Below are 6000 nucleotides of genomic sequence, written 5' to 3' on the forward strand. Positions count from 1 at the left end.
TTATGAATTATTATTTTAAATATATGTAACATATACTATAAATGCTTGCAGAAATATAGCTAATTTGATTTAAGATGGTCTGAGCCATAGAGTAATCATTTAATGGCATATGTAACAAGTTTTGTGGTTCGTTGCATACCAGGACAGCACAGCCTGATAAAGGAGCTCAAATGACGGGATTGTTGTTGTTTGAGATGTGATGACATGTTCCTTAAGCAAATGTTACAGGCTGCAGATCTGTGACCCAGTAAAACACACTCTAAACCATCAAAGTGGTTCCATAACTTGATGAAATCCACTTGTCTCAAGCAAGAATGACCTAAAACTCTTTAGAAAAAAGTGTTTTGGAATTCAGAAAGAATGTTTTTTAAGCAAACAGTTACTTAATAGTAATGACTAATTAAGCTGAGTGTAACCAAAGCTGAGTGAAATCCAAAGCTAAGACAAACTCATCCATTTTTTTAACAGAAACTCATATCTTGAGTCAGCTTTCAAGCTCATTGGGATCAAGTTTAGAGTGAAGCTGGATGGAAACACAATTTTGATCAACAAAACCTTAACTCAGTGCTTTTACAGCCAAAGCCAGATAAAACTCTATGGTTGCATCCAGACGAGCACAGCTGTGTGGTATGTGGCACTGTAAACAGGTCTGCAGCACCACGTATCGCACATTTAGATGTTCTCTGCAATGCAAGGGCACCGCTTTTTTGTCCATGGGTTTTATTGATCCGTGGATATCCAGTTCAAAAGCAGAGTCAGGCCACCCAGAGTCACGCTCCAGCTGCTGGCCAGGCTCTGCGTGGCAGAATCGCCACTGCTGCAGCCCTGGGAGGCCCCCAGGACCCCAGATAAGGCTGCTGGGGTCAGCCCAGTGCAGGCCCCAGCCTCCCCTAGTGTCCCTGAGGTAACTTGCTGTGCAGCAAAGCACACATGGCACAGGCATTCCCTGGGGACAGGTAGTGGAGGTGCAAGGGGAACCAAATGTCCGCGCTCATTTGGATGTGGCCTGTGGGTGCATCCAGAGGAGCACACGTGTGGTTTGTGGCACGTCAAAGCTGTTTGTGGCACATGTGCAACCATTCACTGTACTGCAAATTTGATACTGGGAACTCTCAGTACATATATATAACCCCCACCCCCAAAGGTCCCCCAAAAAAGTGACATGGCAGAGGCTGGGTCTTCCAGGGAGATGCTTTGGCTGCTGGCCAGAATGTCTCCCCCCATCTGGTTGTCCCCTGACTCCTCCAGCAAGCTGGGAGCCAGGAGAAGTAGGGAAACAGCTTTTCTCTGAAGCGGGGGATTTTTCCCCACACCAAACCCCATGTACGGGGGCAAAAATTTGTGCCGCTGCTATTTTTACCATGGGAAATGCACACCCCTGCATGTTCATGCTTATCTGGACGTGCCCTGTGGGTGTGCCCAGATGAGCACAGCAGTGAGGTATGTGGCACTGCAAACGTGTCTTTAGTGCCACATACTGCAGTCAGGTGTTCTCCGCACTGTAAGGGTGCGCTGCCTGGGTGTGCACTGCTCTGTTTTTTTTTTCCTGCAGGGTTTTTTTGACCCCTGGATATCCACAGGGGTCAACACACAGACAGCATGTGCTGCTGAAAAGAGGAGTTGGGCTGCTCAGAGCCATGCTGCATCTGCCAGCCAGGCACTGCTTGGCAGGATTGCCACTGCTGTAGCTTGGGGAGGCACCCAGGATGCCAGGTAAGTCTGCTGGGGCCAGCACAGCACTGGCCTCAGCCTCCCCTACTGCCCCTGGGGTAACCTGCCACGTGCCAAAAAAGTGCATGGCATGGGCGTTCCCTAGGGGACAAGTAGCCACAGCGCTTGTTGCTGGGGAACCAAATGTCCGCGTCCAGCTGGATGCAGCCTGTGGGTACCAAGCACCAAAATAAGACTTTAAATTCTGGTCCTTTTGTAGTCAGTGGCAAAACTTCCACTGATATGAAGATGGTCAGTATTTTACTTATGATTTGTGTGATCTACCACACTGAACTCCCTAATTTTCTACACAGCTATCCTAAAAATTTACCTTTGGATACAAAGCCAGGTATGCTGCTGTTGATGTTAGACCAGAGATTATACCTTCCAGTGAATCATTCAGAGCCAAACTGAGAAACATTTCCTCCTTTAAATTGTATAATTTAAATGTGATATGACCCTTTACACTTCCATATTCTATACTTTCATCTTTTCAATTATGTGCATTAGGTGGCAGAGTGTGTGCGATGTATTGCATGGCATGTATTACTTCAGCCACAAATACTGGAGTGTTCAAGGAAATGAAGTACAAGTTTGTATATTGTCTTTTCCTAACTGGGTGGTGCTATTTTAAAATATGAAGCAAAGTGGTATTTCTTTGGAGTGGGCATTGGTAATAGTAATGGCTAATTAATATGTTTTATTGTGCAGACATATATAAGATGTTCTACACTTGGATGGTTTTCTTTTATTTTTCTTTACCCTCCTGCACTACCAGGCACTCAGAATCTCCACCAGTTTCCATGATTTATTTTAGTCTTGTGCCGGTCTGTTTAGGTCGGATGATTTTGCATGGTTTACATTGAATGCTTGGCAGCCTTAGTGAGAGAAATGAAAAAACTACTTTCTTACCGGTTGCAGATTTTATTTTGAACAGCCATGTATGCCTGTTGGGCACACTCCAGTTTTGGTGGCAGAGAAACCTACATTTAAGTACTGGGTTGCCTAAAAGGACTTCTGTTGCCAGCTTGACCAGTTTAGACACAGTGGGAAATGCTACGCACCAGGATTGGTGTAGAAGTGTGGATGAGTGCAGAAGATTTCTTTGGCCAGGGATGGTGAGATGGTCCTTAATGTTATCTAGATCATTTATGGCCTGGTTCATGGTAACACACATGACACTTGAATTTCACCATGAAATGGGTGTGCAGTCAGAGAAGAACAAAGTAGAGTTGATTTTCACATGTGAAGCAATATGCAGTTATCTATTTGTGACACTAGGAAGGTATTTGAAGCAGCGAAGGTCTGATTTGGCTACTCTTACTCCAGCAGAGGAGCTACCATGGAAAAGTATTTCTCACTATGCACAAGGGTGGCAGAATTAGGTCAACATTTAGATGAAGTGAATTACTGTAACTGGAAACCTGAAGACCTTACGTAATAAATTGGCTAAAAGTGCACAATGCTTACACAATGCAAAAAACCCCCTACATGCTGCATGTTTGAGGAGAGGCACAGACTGGTATTAAGGTATGAACAGATTTCTGAGATATTTCAGGGTAACCTAAAAACAGTCATGTGGACAAAAAGTTTGTTTTGTAAAAGATCTGCAGCTTGCCAAGTGGAGATTATGAGAGTCATAGAAAGAAACCAAAATAAGGGAGGAAGAGATTACTTTCACATCCTGTGCTTATTAACTACAAGCGTTTGGAAACATGTGGAGATCACAATGTACCCAGCCCAAGCTTCAGGCTGCTTGACATCTTTGCAAAAGTTTGGGATGAATTCAGGTTTCAGGTATTTTAAAGTAAACTTTATTGTCATGACACTTGCATTAGTTCTTTTAGAGAATAGCAATGTTTTCTTTTTATAGAGCAGCACAAAGTCATGCTGGTTTGTTTACCACAAACAAAAATACTTGTATTTTGGTAAATGGAAGCCCTTGCACATACAATTGTATGCAAGGACTCCAACAGGTAATTTGGATGTGATGCTATGCAGAAATTAGTTATGATAGAGGTGGCCAGCCTGAATTCAGGTTTCTCTTTTGTTTTGCTTTTCTCTGTTTTTCAGTGTTCATTTTTAAAAGCTATATTATTTCCCTACCAGCCGATGTAATTTCTGTTCATAAATAAGGTTACTGTATTTCCAGGTCCAAAAACAAGGACACCTGTTGTGGGGGGAGGGGAATATGATGGTGGGATGGCAGTGACGTGCTCGTGCCTTGCCGCTGCCCATTCTGTTGCCCCTCACTGAAAAGCCACATCCCCTGCCCCCCGTGCCCTGCTGCTGCCCCTCACTCCAGACCCACTCAACCCAGCCCTGCCAGTGGCCCTCACTCCCAAAAAGCAGTATCCTGCCCTCCATCCCTTGCTGGTGCCCCTCACTCCCAACCCTAAGCCCCCTGGCACTGCCAGTGCCCTGCACACTCAACCCTCAGTCACCCATCCCATCCCCCATGCCCTCATTCCTGAGCCGTAGCCCTCTGTACCCCTCCCCAGCCCTGGCGTTGCCTCTCACTCCCAACCTGCAGACCCCTGCCCCCCCAACCCTGCTGCCCAGCTCCTGCACTGCATGTGTACCCACACTCACGCTCTGTCACTCGATTTACCTGGTTTGCTGGAACCCGTGTGGGAAGCACATGACCCCCAACAGCTAATCATCTTGCCCGCCAGCTCGGGAGAGCAGAAAACCTGGATATTTGCTCTTATTTTAAAAACCCACCCAGACACAGCACAGGGGTCCAAAAAAAGGACCTGTCTGGGAAAACCCGGATGTATGGTCACCCTATACTGATTGGGTTTTTGCTCTGTTCATAGAAGTAAGGAGTAAGCCTACAAAGGATGGAGGACGGGATTCACCTCCACGGAGGATTATTCTGCACTGGTCCGGTCCTACAGGGAGCAAACCAGGAAAGCCAAGGCTGCAACTGAACTCCAACTAGCTTCAAGCATCAAGGACAACAAAAAGTCCTTTTTCAGATATGTGGGGAGCTGGAGGAAAAGCAAGGGCAACGTTGGATCCCTGCTAAACCAGATGGGGCAACTGACAAGTGACGCCCAGGAAAAAGCCAACCTATTAAATAGGTACTTTGCGTCAGTCTGTCATCAGTCCCATGGGAAGCCCATACCTGCTATGGGACAGGGAGATCTGGGTGATGGGGATCCCCTACCCTCCATAAATGCTGACCTCGTGAAGGAACATCTTGAGAAGCTGGATACCTTCAAGTCAGCAGCCCCTGACAATCTGCACCCCAGGGTACTCAAGGAGCTGGCGAGCGTCATAGCCCAGCCCCTGGCATGGATCTTTGAAAACTCCTGGCGCTCTGGTGTAGTGCCCGAAGACTGGAAGAAGGCCAATGTGGTGCCGATCTTCAAGAAAGGGAGGAGAGTGGATCCGGCTAACTACAGGCCCATTAGCCTGACTTCTATCCTGGGGAAGATCTTAGAAAAGTTTATTAAGGAGGCCATCCTTGAGGGACTGGCCCAGGCTAACATCCTAAGGGATAGCCAGCACGGGTTTGTTGCGGGTAGGTCTTGTTTGACCAATCTCATTTCCTTCTATGACCAGGTGATCTATTACCTGGACGAGGGAGAAGAGATTGATGTCATATATCTTGACTTCAAAAAAGCTTTTGATCTGGTATCCCATGATCACCTCTTGGCCAGACTGGCCAGTTGTGGCCTTGGCTCCACCACGATCCGCTGGCTGAGAAATTGGCTCCGTGGTCGGACCCAGAGGGTTGTAATCGATGGCAGTCACTCATCGTGGTGCCCTGTGACCAGTGGGGTCCCTCAAGGCTCTGTCCTTGGACCCTTACTGTTCAACATCTTCATTAATGATGTGGACATTGGAGTCAGGAGTGGACTGGCCAAGTTCGCCGATGACACCAAACTTTGGGGCAAAGCATCCACGCCAGAAGATAGGCGGGTGATCCAGGCAGACCTGGACAAGCTCAGCAAATGGGCAGACGAGAACCTCATGGTGTTTAACACCGAAAAATGCAAGGTTCTCCACCTTGGGAGGAAAAACTGCAGCATCCTTATAGGCTCAGCAGTGCTACGTTGGATAGCACTACAGAAGAAAAAGACTTGGAGGTCATCATTGACCACAAGATGAACATGAGCCTGCAATGCGATGCTGAGGCTAGTAAAGCGACCAAAATGCTGGCGTGCATCCATAGATGCTTCTCAAGCAAATCCCGGGACGTCATTCTCCCCTTGTACTCGGCCTTGGTGAGGCCGCAGCTCATTTTTGGGTTCCACAATTCAAAAAGGCTGTGGAGAAGCT

This window comes from Crocodylus siamensis, chromosome 2, assembly GCF_052110815.1.
Source record: "Crocodylus siamensis isolate JL-2025a chromosome 2, ASM5211081v1, whole genome shotgun sequence".
NCBI classification, from domain to species: Eukaryota; Metazoa; Chordata; order Crocodylia; family Crocodylidae; genus Crocodylus; species Crocodylus siamensis.